The sequence below is a fragment of the Ailuropoda melanoleuca genome, chromosome 14 (genome assembly GCF_002007445.2).
Source record: "Ailuropoda melanoleuca isolate Jingjing chromosome 14, ASM200744v2, whole genome shotgun sequence".
Taxonomy (NCBI): Eukaryota; Metazoa; Chordata; class Mammalia; order Carnivora; family Ursidae; genus Ailuropoda; species Ailuropoda melanoleuca.
Genome location: NC_048231.1, coordinates 106,135,504 through 106,149,472, shown reverse-complemented (window position 1 = coordinate 106,149,472; position 13,969 = coordinate 106,135,504). Strand labels below are relative to the sequence as shown.

The 13,969-nt window shown below is 47.9% G+C and overlaps 1 long non-coding RNA gene across 12 annotated transcripts; it reads left to right on the top strand.

Annotated features, from left to right (window-relative positions):
* Positions 1-217: 217 nt before the first annotated feature.
* Positions 218-13,644, top strand: LOC105238127. 12 transcript variants are annotated; one of them, XR_004620254.1, is made up of 8 exons: positions 218-1,683; positions 2,849-2,966; positions 7,574-7,660; positions 9,602-11,252; positions 11,585-11,655; positions 11,830-11,874; positions 12,671-12,818; positions 13,355-13,644. It is a non-coding gene; the product is annotated as an uncharacterized LOC105238127 (long non-coding RNA). The 12 variants fall into 12 exon arrangements; XR_004620253.1 differs by having other exon boundaries at positions 218-2,047; XR_004620252.1 differs by having other exon boundaries at positions 218-2,606.
* Positions 13,645-13,969: the final 325 nt, after the last annotated feature.

Below are 13,969 nucleotides of genomic sequence, written 5' to 3'. Positions count from 1 at the left end.
GGGCGGGCAGGGCGCTCAGGGCCCGGCGCCCATCGCGGGCGGGCGGTACGGCGACCCCGGCCCAGGCGGCGAAGGCGACGGCACTGCAATTCGCGCTCCGGCACCGGCTTCCACCCGCCGCCCGGCCCGCGCCAACTTCCGGGACAGCGTCTGACGTCGCGTGACGCCGCGCGCGTGCGCCGCAGGGCCCGCGTGTAAACACACGCCCACACGGGACCCGAGAAGCGGTGCGTCGTCCGCAGGGGCCCGGAGCGTCGTGGGAGCGAGCGTGTGGGGCCGGCCCGGCGGGAACTACAGCGTGGCCACTCCCCATGTGTCCCGGGAGCGCCGGCGGCGTGGGCCTGCGGGTCCTGGCGGGCCCAGAAACCCCGGCATGCACTGCGAGATCCCGGCATGCCGCGCATCACCCCGCCCCCCGCCGCCACAACTCCCTTGGTGCGCCAGGGCCCAGGGTAGTTAAACTATGAGTCCCGGCATGCAACGCGGGCCGCCGTCGACTGCCCAGTCACGTGCTGAGGCCCGTTGTGGAGAGACTGCGAGTTCCGTCATGCAACGCGCACATCGGGGAGTTGCGGTCCCGGCATGCCGCGCGCAGTCCGGGGTCAGAGGGCGGCGGGTTCCCCGTCCCGCTGGGCACTTGGATCGTGGGGTTCGGGGCGCTGGCTCCCGGTGGCGCCTGGCCAGTGCCCGCGCGGGGGGAGGTCCCGCGGAGCGGCGGGTCAGTGATGACCTTCCTAGCGATTTGTACAGCTTGGCGGTTCCGGCCGCTGGGCCCCCTGGTGCCTGGGGCGAGAGGGCACCAGCGGGGGAGGAGGCCGGCAAAGGGTCACATCGGCCGCCGGGCTCCCCAGTCCGCGTCATCGGGGGTAGACCGGGCGGAGGGGGCGTGCGGCCGCCCTGCAGACCTGGCAGTCCTCCGGGCCACGCTCGCCCCGGGAGCAGCGTCTTCCCCGCCCCCGTGCGCCCTGGGGGCTGGCTCCTCAGACCAAGCTGTTGTCTGGCCGCAGTGGGGTTTGTCCTGAGCGCCATTGCACCGAGCCGGCTTTATGCGGTGGGAAAGCGGAGGCAGCAATTTCAAAGCAGGGTGGGGATTCCAGACGCAGGGACGTCGCGCTGCACGTTGAACTTGGCTGCCTGCAAGTCACATAAGGTGTAGCGACTCCCCGCAAACGTGGTACAACGAGTCAGTTCGTCAGCCCACAGCCCTGTCGGAGGCAGCTCTCCACGCCTGCTGCTCTCCGGCACCGGAGGGCCTCGATTCTGTGCAGGGATGGTCGCCTGGGGCGACCCTTCGGGCAGCGGCCTCCCACTACCGGCAGACGTGGAGGGGCGGCGGAAATACCTGCGGCTCCTGCGATTATCAGCGCCTGGCTCTCCCGGGTTCCCAAGGCCTTACGGGCTATCGCTCCTTGTCCTGCCGGCCTGTGCTGGTTTGGGTGATCTCTGGTCTCAGCCATGCCCTCAGCTGCTTTCCTGCTTTCCTGGTTACATCACTACTCGGCATGAGCGACTCCACCTTGCTCTCTGCAGATGAGTTAGAAGTCCACTGTGGAAGGAAGCTGGCGACAGTCACAGTTGTGTGGCCGTTAAGGAGCACTCCTCAACTTACCGAACAAAGAGGAAATCACGAGAAATGAGAAGCCCGTGAATGAAAACAAAAACACTAAAGCTTGTGTGCTGCAGGTAACGAAGGGAGGGACACGTGTGACCAAAACACCCACGTTAAAAAAAAGAAATCTCTCAAATCTAGTCTTTGACCATAAGATATCAGAACAGAAGAGGAAACTAAGCACAAAGCAAACACACAAAAAATATTGACTAGAGCAGGAATAAACAGAAAACACAAACAGTAGAGAAATCCTGCAAAACCAAAAGTTGATTCTTTGAAAAGATCAACAAACAGCAAAACTTAAGCTGAATGGACCAGGTGAAAAAGAGGGAAACCTTACTGAACTCAGAGATTAAAGGGAGAAGAGCAGCACCGACTTTACAGAAGTAAAAATGATTGTGAGGGAATAATAGGGACAACTGCATACCAACAGTTTAGGTAATTTAATCGAAATGGATAAATCCCTGGAAAAGCAAAAATACAGAAATTGAGGAAGAAATAGAACTAATCTCACTTTGTCCAAGTGTTACTAGAGGGCTCGTGCACTCCAGATCTTCCAAAGAGGGTGTTCTCTTGCCTTGGTCCCCACCTCTGATGCTTCTAGTAGTTTCCAGAAGCTTCTTTCAAAGCCCCTAAGTCCTCAGGCTGGGCCAGGTGTTGAAGAAAGCCACACTCCCTAGGGAGTGTGATAGCGGCTTTTCCTCTGGTTATCCAAGAAGCAGGGACACCTTCCTAAAACGAGTCATTTTTCTGGAATCAATGCAGTAGAGCCTTGTGGTGAAAAGACGTGTTTTCTGCTAACATGACTTTCTTTGATCATGGTCCTCAGAAAAGAGCAGCACATTTTCCATATTGTTGCCATGAGGAGCTGTTGGCTCTTCCCAACCCTAGTCTACAAGAAAAGAGCCACGTGTGGTATTCACTGGATTTTACTTACCTTGCAGTTGTGGCATTTTCATAGATTTCTGATTCCCGAATCCTCTTCGAATGAAAGGAGGTGATCCTTGACCCCCTTACCATCCTCGGGCCACCCCAGCTGTCATAGAAACATGCTTTTTCAGCCTCTGGCTATTTCAAGTTCTCCAGCCCCTACCCTCCCGAAGCTTTCCTAAAACAGTTCTAGAAGCCTGAAGAGGTCAATCTGTGATGGTCCAAAGAGCCTTCTGGACTCCTGCCAGGTACTGTCCCAAGGAGATCCTCAGGACTCACTTCTTGGTCCCCCTTCTCCCTTCTGCGTAGGTCTGCCAGGCCTGATGCTCCTCACGGACACACCATGCAGCTGTCCTGGTTGTCCTAGCAGCACGCCAGCATCATGTGTAGAGGAAGCCTAGAGCTCCAACGCCTCAGCCTTCTGTAGGTGCGTGGGGGAGGGGTGGTGGTGGCTGATCACCTCAATTCAACCAACAACTGATTTGGGGCAGGGCAGTGTTGGAGCCTCAAGTATACTCAGTCCCGGTCTGATTTCACGGTTCTTCTTGGGTGCTCTCTAGGCCCCTCTTGATGGTGGCAGTTTGTCTAGTCTTAGTTACCTCCACTACAGGAGCTCTCCCGCTGTCCTGCACACCTGGCCACACTCCTGAGATGTGCATGCTTCCTAGCGCTAGGCAGATGTCCCGTGTGGGGAGCCATCCCTTTCAGCCCTCTTAGTTTTGAGAGCTCTCTGGTGTTTGTTAGAACAAGATGTTTGCAGTTGTCCATTTTCCCCAAGTTCTTGTGGCAGGAGCAGTGGCTGGTTTCTACCTACCTCACCCTTCCTGGAAGAAGACCTTGAATGGGATTCTAACAGAAGAGGAAATGGGCCTTCTAGACACAGGGACCATCATGGTTGGGGTTCTGGAGGATCCCTTAATGGAGTCCTTTATGGCAAACATGGGAACAGGGCTAGGATGTGTGAAAAGTTGCAGACGCCACCAGTCACAATTCTGACTTAATTAGTTTTGGAGGGGACCTGAGCGTCTGGAGCTTTGCTTGCTGGGTTACTCTAATGTGTAGCAAGGTTTGTAGGCAGTGGGTGGTCCCCACGTGTTTTTGAGCAGATGTCTGAGCTGCTCTGGTCTTTGCTTCAGGCACTGCTGGCAGCTGAGGGCAGAGTGAACCGGGAGCCAGAGATGCCAGTTCCGGGTGATCCCAACAGACAGGAGTGGTTGCAGGGAGAGTTTCTGAGCTACCACCACCAGGTCTTGTCACTTGCCAGGCAGGTTAGTGAGAAAGAGGGGTCCAAACTGGCCACTGGAAGAAGACACATGAACCAGGCTGGGGGACAGGGTGCACATGGGGATGAGACACAGGGAGTTCCCCGGGTGTCCAGCAGGTCTGAGCTGCCTGGGCATGTGGTTGAGCCGGCCAGTAGGCAGGAGAGCAGGGCTGGTGTGGCCGGTTCCTGGGCAAACCGGGGGAGCGCAGAGGGCACCAAGCGAGGGGAGTGTGTCTTGCATGGGGCAGGCGGCCACAGTGTTGTAGGCAGAGAACAGAGGTGCCGGCAGGGAGCCAGGCCAGTGATGTCTTGGGTTGTGGCAAGGTCACGTGAGACCAGGGCTGGTGTTGTTAGTAGGGAGGGGACTGTGCTGGAGGGTCCAGGCCGGGACTGGGAGCACAGGCAGGAGCAAGGCTTGCCAAAGAGGGAGGCAGTGTTTCTGCAAAACGCAGGAGAGGCAAACACATATAAGCATCACAGATACTTGTTTACCCAGTGGTAACATTTAACAGCCTTTAGTCAGATCTCTCCCTCTGTTCTTCTCCCCCCCGCCACCGTTAAAAATTATGTAAATTAAGCAGATACCAAAATCTATGTGTAATCCTAAAATGAACCCATCAGCCAACCTGAAATCTACAGCATTACCGATATTGTTAGGAATACCTGTGTGCTCCCCACCTTCCCGTCCCACCCCCTTAATTCCCTTAAGTTTGCATTTGTCGTGCTCCCTTTGTGTGGGGTTTTGCTGCATGCATATGTATGGAGCCCCAGCATACTGTGTAGTTATGCTTGCTTTTGAGGTTTATGAAAATGCATCACATATATATGGGGTTTTTTTTGGTCTGTGATTGGCTGTTTCATTCATCACTGTATATGCAGAATTCATCCATATTACTCTGTGTGGTTATTGTTTATTATGACTTCTATTTAATAGCTCATGTGGGAGTGTGACAGGATGTATTTACCATTTTCTTGTAGATAGACATTTGGGTTGTTTTGGATTCTTAAGAGAAGTGCTGGGTTTCCTGGTGCCCCTGAGCTAGAGCCTGAGGGTGGAGCTGCTGAATCCCAGAATGCAGATTTATGGGGCAACCTCAAACCACGTTCCTACGTGGCCTGTACTCCTACCACACCCTCCGCAGCTCTGTACCATGCTTTCTAGTCTCTGCCAGTCTGGGTGAAGATGTGTGTTCCAGCTGAAACTGGGGTCTTAACTTGCATCCTTCCAACCGCCATTCTGATGAAGTCGTTTTCCCTATTTTCTTGCCTTTCATGCGTTCTCTCTCTGAAGTGCCTGTTCATGTTGATCGCTCTTTTTCCTATTGGGTTGTCTTCTTATTGATTTGTAGTAGTTCCTAGAGCCTTCTGAATACCTTTGTTGTTTATATGTTACGCACATCATCTCTCAATTTTTGCCTTGTCCTTTTCATTTTCTTTATGAAATCTTTTGATGAACAGAAGTTCTTAATTTTAGGAATGCATTGCCTAACCTGAGATCATAAAGGTAGCTTCTTTTTTACTTCCAAAAATCTGTAAAACTTTGCCGTTCACAGCTAAGTCTTTAAGTAATAGGAAATGGGTGTTTTGTGTGTGCTCTAATGCAGTGATGGGACTTCTTTCCCGTGGGGGTGGGCAGTTCCAGCCCTAGTGTGGAAAAGCTTATCCTGTTTGCGTTGATCTGTGGTGCACCCCTGGTATGCAGGAAGTCCCTGTGAATGCACAAGCCTATTTTGGACTTTCTGTTCTGCTTTATTCTTGAACTGTCTCAATTGAAGTAGCTTCACAATAAGTCACGACGTCTGGGAAGTTTCTTCACTATTTTGTGGATATTCTTGGCCTTTGTTTTTTCGTAAATTTTAGAATGAGTGTTAAAGTTTTGATCAGAACTGTATGGAGTCTGTAAAATCAGTTTGGGGAGAAATGACATCTTTGTGACTTGAATTGTCCCATCCACAAACACACTATGTCAGTTTGTTTATTTAGGCTCTCTTTAAGGTCTTCTAATAAGATTTTTTTGATTTTTTCCATATAGGACTTACACACTGTTTTGGTACATGATACTTAAAAAAAAAAACAAAAAACCCAGTCTCTTCTAGTTGATTGTTGCTGGCATATAAAAATGCAATAGATTTTTGTGAACTAATGTGAACCTGTTAATCTTTCAAAGTTATTTTATATTTAATTCATTAATTTTGGCTTATCTTCTTTTTAAAGAAAACTTCAATGACATACAGGTCCTACTGAACATCACTTTTGCCTCCTTTCACATATTTTGGTGTGTAATCTTATTATTATCAATCATGCAGTTCTTTTGTATTCACTATGATCTTTATCTTTGGCAAATCAGTTATTTAGAAGCATATTTAAAAATGTCCACCTGCATGGGAATTTTTCTCCATCTTTTTATGGTTGATTTCTAAATTAATTGCATTATAGTCAAATAACATAATCTGAATGATACTACTTTTTTGAAATTTAATGCCATTGGAATAATTCCAGGATCGGGTTAATATGTGCTTCAAAAGAATGTGTATCTTTTCCTTATTTGATTCAGGATTCTAGATCTACCCATTAAATCAACCCTCTTGAATGTGTCATTCAAATCTTCTAGGTTTACATATTTTTCTGTTTGACCAAAAACAATGGTTGAGAGAGCTAAGTTGAGATCTCCTGTATGGTTGGAAATTTGCCAGTCTCTCCCTATAGCTTCATTAACTGTGTGCATGTGCACGCGTGTGTGTGTGCGTGTGCATCTGTGTGTGTGTGTATGGGGGAGAGGCTATTATTAAAGGAATACGCATTTATAATTTTTATACCCTTGATTAATTGAACCTTCTTCATTGTGTGGAGCCCTCTGTACCCTGAATAATGCTTATCTCTTAAAAATGTATTTTCTTTGAAGTAATATGACTATATAACTTTCTTTTTTTTTTTTAAGATTTTATTTAGAGAGACAGTGAGAGCAGCAGCAGAGGGAGAAGCAGGCTCCCCGCTGAGCTGGGAGCCGACGTGGGCTCGATCCTGGGACCCTGGGATCATGACCTGAGCTGAAGGCAGACGCTTTGCTGATTGAGCCAGCCAGGCGTCCCTATCATAACTTTCTTTTAATAAATATTTGCCCAGTATTTCTTCATTTTTACTTTTAGTATTTGTGTACCTTAAGTTTAGGTATGTATGCTATAAACAACATGTAGCTAGGCATTTATAATTTATTCTCACACTATGTTTCAGCTGCTGAGTCCAATACATTTACATTTAATCTTATGTTTCTATGGGTGTGTTTTCTCCTTTCTCCTCTCTTTTCCGCTTTGGTGATATATTGGCATCTGTTTTTCTATTTATTTATTTTTTTACTCATTTTTAGTCTTTTGGTTATCACCATTGAAATTTTACTTTGTATTGTGTTCCTAACTTAATAAATGTAAAGTTAATATTCCAATTTCTTTGCAAAAAATACGTAGATCTTAAAATACTGTATATACCTCTGCTCTCCTCTAGACTTACATACTGAAATTGTGCAGTATTTCAGTTCTGCATTTTACATCCCTAAATTAGGTACTTTTGTTACTTTACAGACAATGTTTGTTTTTATTTAATGTATATTATTTGGTCAGCATTTTTCTTATATTTTGTACCTTCCTTTTTTTAAGTAACAAATAATTTGTTAGGAAAGAGAAACATTCCAATGAGAAGGAACTGTTTCTCTTAAAACAAGGGATATCTAACACACATCTGAAGTATCTGCGTAACGAGTCATCTCTTCATGACAGGTGTACTTCGACATGCTGTGTTGTGTGTGAGTAAATCTCAGCCGGCTTACGGGATTGGCGCTCGTCTTCTTGCAGCTTCTGCTGGAGGTAAACTCTCAGTTTCCGTTTATCTGAGAGTGTTGTGTTTTTGTTTTGTTTTGTTTTGTTTTTGTTTTGTTTTTGTTTATTTTTATTTTTATTTTTTAATTTTATTTGTTTATTTGACAGAGATAGAGACAGCCAGCGAGAGAGGGAACACGAGCAGGGGGAGTGGGAGAGGAAGAAGCAGGCTCACAGCGGAGGAACCCGATGTGGGGCTCGATCCCATAACGCCGGGATCACGCCCTGAGCCGAAGGCAGACGCCCAACCGCTGTGCCACCCAGGCGCCCCTGAGAGTGTTGTGTTTTGCTCCTATTGTGGAAAGCTAGTTCGGGAGGACATACAGCTAGAGGATGACAGTGATCTGTTTCATCAGAAGGCGTTCCCGTTGGATTCTGGTTTCTGTGTTCTGTTGTTGCAAGTCTGTTAGCGGCCTGTGGTGGCTTCGTAGGTGATCCGTCTTCTCTCTGTATTTGGTGTTCTGTAATTTCATTGCCATTTGTCTAGGGGTGGATTTCTTTTCCTTTATTCTGTTTAGGATGTATTGTAGATTCATGAAATTCATCCGTTCTTGGAATTCTCAAGCATTATCTCTTTAAAAACTTCTTCCGTGCCAGTGTGTGTGGAGCTCTGAGTAGATAGACGTTTATTAACCCTTCTTGTGCCGCAGTTCCTCTCTCAGTCTTTATCACATTTTCCCTCTTCTCGTTTCTCCGCACCCCGGAGAATGTCTTCAGATATGCCTCCAGTTTGTTAACCCCTCTTCATCGGTGTGTGATCTGCTAACTCATCTTCTGTGGCCTCAAAAATCATAGTTTTCACTTATGAAAGTTCTATTTGGATATTTTTCAAATGTGCCTGTTCATTTATGGTCTTGCTCATTTATTTTGGTAATTCTATATCTTTTCCTTGATAGTTCACGTCTAATTTTTAAGATTCTGGATACTCGATGTCATTGTGGGTTTACATCTGTTTTGTTTGTTGTTGTCCCTACGGACTCTTGTTCATGTAAGTGGTTCCCTCTCATGGTTGCTGTTGTTTGTGAGCTCGTGTTCGGTGGTGGCAATCTGTGGGAATGTGGTGACCTTGCTTTGGCCAGAACCAGAGGGCCAAGGTGGGGCACTTCCGAATCCTTGCCAGCAGGGTCTATGGCTACCTCTGCTGCTGTCCCCCCATCTACAACCCCAGGTCGTCCTGATTCTGCAGGTTCTCTGAGGGCCCCCCACTTTGCATATTTTCCCACTCACATTCCCTCCCCCAGACCCAGCTCATGAAGGTTTCCCTAGTTTGGGAGTGTTCAGGACGCGCCTTTCTTTCTTCTTGTAAACCCAGTCCTGGCATGAAAATCAAGTCTTAGAATCTAACTGTTCTGTAGTGAGGAGACCCTTCAGAGAGTCTCAGCTGCCCTCCTGCCTAAAGTCGAACTCTCCTCTTCGATTTCTCTTTGTTTTTAACTGGATCGGGTAGACCGAAGGGAACTCCCTGCCCCTGTGTTTTGGCCTATTTTTCCCAGACACAGTGTTGACCGTGGAGGTGGTGTGGGTTCACGGTACTTGCCCGCGAGTGAGGGGCAGCGGGAAAGATGGAGATGGGGAAAGGCCCGTGCATGGAAGGACAGATGCGACCGCAGGAGAGTTTCAGTCACTGGGAGGACAGGGCCCCATGAGATAAGGAGTCCACAGTCGGACAGTGGTCCTGCACGATGGATTAACTTTAAAACGTGTGTACTTCACCACACACGCGCACGCCGGTCAGACGTGCTCCATCAGCCGTGCAAGCGCTAGGACCATCCTGGCCCCGTCGGCTGGCGACTGACTCTACCACTCCTGTGGGCTTAGCTGCACAGTATTGCACTGTCTCTAAAACGGCTCTTCTAAGAGAGAGGAATAATGAAAACAAATGCATTTTGGCTAAAAGGAATATACTATCCTTTTTTTTTCTTTTTTAAGGGAGCCAGTGGCACACTGTGAATTGTGGGCAGTGACAAACAACCGGAGAACGGAAATGGCTCTGGTGGTCTATGGGAGAAAGCAGAGTCAGGGACGAGCCACCGTCCATGCTGTGCGGCTGCTGAGAGCAGTGCGCGGTGGAGGCGAGAGCCGCCGCTTAATCACGGACGGGGTCTACGGCAGAACCCACGCTCCTGGCCTGTGGAAATCTCTAGGGGGCACTTCAGAGCAACCGGGACTTTTCCAAGAGCATTTCCAAGAGCACTTGGCAGCAACCAGGTGATCAGGTGATGGGAAATAGGCCGTGATTCTTCCTGCTCTTGCTCATCATTGTTCTGCTTCCCAGCAGAGGGAGATGCTGTCGAGTGTGGAACCCTTCTACAGGAGTATCTAGGGGGTCATGACCCTAGTGGCAGCCCACAGGGTTCGAGGGTCTCATTGGTCTCAGATTCCCACCAGGTATGTTCATTGCAGCAGGTAGACACGGCCCTGAGGTCTAATACTGTGGAGCATTCCCCTGTGGCTCAGGTTTGTTTAACTTTTTAAATTATCATCTCAAGTCAGGTGTGAAGAAAACATATTTTGAGAGTGAATCTGATTCTCCAAGCCCCAAGTTTTCATTTGAAACGCTGCTTTATTGGTTCAGAACTGGGTAGTAAGCCTTTCTCCTAGCCCAAGAGCCTGCAGGCGGCTCTCAGCTTTCCCAGCACCCTGGTGGTCCCCCAGACATCCAGCACCCCCACTGCATCGCACGGAGCGAGTGCACCAACGGCCCTAACACCCTCGCTGCACCCGGCACGTTTCCTCCGCAAGGCAAGGGTGATAGGCTGTGACCGCTGACTCTGGGAAAAGTATATATTTTTGGGAAAATAAGCATAGTGCTTAGTTGACTTTACATCATGAGATGGGTGGTGGTCCATACGGCTTATGAGTGGATTTTTTTTCTGTTCATTAAAAAATTCCTGTGGGAGCTTACTGCTGATTTAATTTTGATGATTGGTTTAAAAAGAATCCTTATCATTTAGAGATGTACACTGACACGCTTAGAGATACAGTGGTCCGGTTGCTGCAGACCCTGGCTTGAGGAACGGCCCTATCGCTGGAGCGAGGGGCTCTCTGTACCGACGGTTTTAGGAGACGGGTACAAGCAGCATCAGTATCTTCGCATATGTTCTGAAAACTTTCATAATAAAAAATGTTAAATGCCGTGTCAGAGGAAACAATCTTCCTGTATAAATTCCACGTGTAACTTACATACAAATTACCTTCTAATTTGCTTCACCCCTCACGACTGCCAAGTTTCCATCACAGCCACTGGAGACAGTTTATGAAAAATAGGTCCTGAGATGAGCACCTTCATGTAATTCAAAACAGAGAGCGGGGTGGAGTCATTGCCTGTCAGTGGTTCCCGGTTTTGAATCCAGCACACGACAGACGTGAGAATGTACTACAGAGTTGAGAGAGTCCTTAATAGAAAGAAATCTCTCTCCAGCGACTCTTTAGGGTGTTATTTTGTGTTACATTTCACCATGTAGACCGTGAGCGTCCTGCAGTTTCGAGTTCTACCCCACTGATCTTTATGGCCGTCCGTATGCTGACACCAGCTGATCTTGATTCCGGCAGCTGTAGCGTAAGCTTGAAAGTCGAGAGTGTAAGTTCTCTACCTTTGTTCTTCTTCAAAATTGTTTTGGCTATTCTAGGTCCTTTTCAAGTCCATAAAGTAAAAGGCTCACTTTGTCAATTTCTACAAAAACATGCTGGGATTTTGGTAGTGATCATTGGAGCCGAAATATAAACGATACTGAATCTTTCCATCTATGAACACAGAATGTCTCTTGATTTATTTAAATCTTCTGTAATTTCTCTCAGCGATGCTTTGTAATTTTATGTGAATAAATCTTGCCCTTCTTTTGTTACATTTAATTCCAGGTATTTTATTATTTTTGATGCTATTGTAAATGGAATTGTTTTCTTAATTTTCAGGGTGTTGATACCATGTGAAAATAGGATTGATTTTTTTGCATAATGATCTTGTATCCTGCCACCTTGATAAGGTAATCTTGCTTATTAGTTCTGGTAGTTCTTTTTTGTTCATGTGTGTTGTTTTTTGTAGAATTCTTAGAATTTCTACATACAGGATCAGGTCATCTGTAAATGTTTAATTCTTTTCGGTATTTATGACTTTAATGGCTTCTCCTTTCTCTCGTTCCTTTTTTCTTTGAGGGCAGATGGTTATTGCACTAGGAGCTCCTGTACGATGCTGAGTAGAAGTGGTGAGAACGGATATGCTTGCCTTGTTCACAATTTGAGGAAGGAAAGAACGAACCCAAGCCATTCGTCAAATACTGCTATGATGAGGGATGCCTGGGAGCTCAGTCCGTTAAGTGTCTGTTGGTTTTAGCTCAGGTTTGATCTCAGGGTTGTGAGATCCGGCCCTGGGTGGAGCCCCCCAATGGGCTCTGTGCTCAGTGTGGACTCTGCTTGGGGTTCTCTCTCTCTCTCTCCCTCCAGCCATCCTGCTTGTGTGCACACGCTTTCTTGCTCGCTCTCTCTCTCTCTCAAATAAATAAACAAAAAAAAACCTGTTATGATTACAGCTGTAGGTTGGTTTTGTTTTGTTTGTTTGTTTGTTTGTTTTTACATGTTCTTTATCAGGTTGAGGACATTCTTTTCTTTATTTGAGAGTTGTTTTTTAAAAATTTTTGAATAAACATTAGGTTTTGTCAATAATATTTTCCCACACCTGTTGATTGATCTATTTTCAGGTGTTCATCCAACCTGCACTCCTGGGATAAATTCCGATTGGTCATGGTTTATCATCTTTTTAAAGATTTTATATAAGGATTTATTTATTTGAGAGAGAGAGTCCGTGAAGGGGCAGAGGGAGAGAGAGAAGGAGAGAAGCAGACTCCCCACGGAGTGTGGAGCCTGACATGGGGCTCGATCTTACGACCCTGAGATCATGACCTGAGCCAAAATCAAGAGTCGGGCACTTAACCGTCTGAGGCCCCCTGTGCCCTTATAATCCATTTAAATGCTTTTAGAGTCTGTTTGCTAATGTTTTTTCAGGGTTTTGTGTCAGCGCTCCTGAGACTATGGTGTGACGTTTTCCTGTAACGTTTTGCCTGGCTTTGGTGTCAGGGTGATTCCTGTGGGGCTCTCCCGAAGCCCCAGTTTCGCCACAAAGACTTGGGTGCTCCACCAAGACACAGAGTAGGTGGGTTTTGTCTTGCTCCTTTGTCTTTCTAGGGCCTCACGCATTTCCTCTTCCCTGGCACCGCGTTGTCCGTAACATCCCGCATAGCCTTCCTTTCCCGCGGTTGGGGGTGATGCTCCCTCTTCCGTCACCGGCTTTGCTCGTGGGACCTCCTCTCTTTTCTCTCGGTGGGTCTAGCCCAGGGTGTGTGATGGTGCATTCCTGATGTTTGGCTGGAGGGCTGACGACACGCAGGCAGACTTGCAGGGGTGAGGTGTGTTTAGGAACAACCGCTGTGAAAGGAGGGGATCCAGGACCTGGTGGGGGGTGAGGTTGAAATGCAGTGCTAGCTTCACCGGCCTCACGCCGTCGTGGCACTCTGGAGGGTATGTGGCCATCAGAGCTGTCCCCAAATCCTGCTCGGGTTTCTCTTCCTGCCCTTATCAGACCTCGGCTGTGGGTCCCGGCAGCTGTGCCAGCGCGAGCTCCGGCTACATCCCGGGGGCAGGTGGGGGTTGGCGCTCTGTCTACCCCATGAGGGCACTTTCTCTCTGAAGCTTACAGACAAGGACGACGAGCACAGCCATGAAGACGCAAGCTGCAGCGGTGGCAGGTTCTCTGGAGACCGCAGGGCCCTATTTCCAGTGCATTTCAGTGGGAGCACCCACCCTCCTTGCAGGACAGAGGGAGGCCACTCTGAGTGTTCTCTCTCCCAGAAGACGTGCTGCGCACACGCGGCCTTGTTTTCCACTTTACCCACACCTGTAGCTGTGTAAGCCCGAGGCTGCGTCTCAGCTGGAAAATTAACACTTGAATCCTAAATAATAATAATTACTGTTTCTGGTTATTTTGAATCCACTGACAAAGACCTTTACAAAATAATTGCACTGATCAATCCCCTACGCGTTACAGGGGAAGACTGTTGAGTTGGTGTGTGATGAGAACATTAGCGGGAGTTCTGTAATGGGGTTCTGTGTAGTACGTGTAATTGTACAGAACATGTCATGTTAAAGTGCCTGACGTAATGTCTTGTAATAACACATGGTTTCCATCAGGCACCAGATGTTTCCCAGCCTCCCCTTAGAATAAAAATCATAATTTAACCACACCCACAAGCTCACTTGAAGCAGGAGCAAAGGCAGAGCTGCACATCTCAGATCTGTGTAATTGCG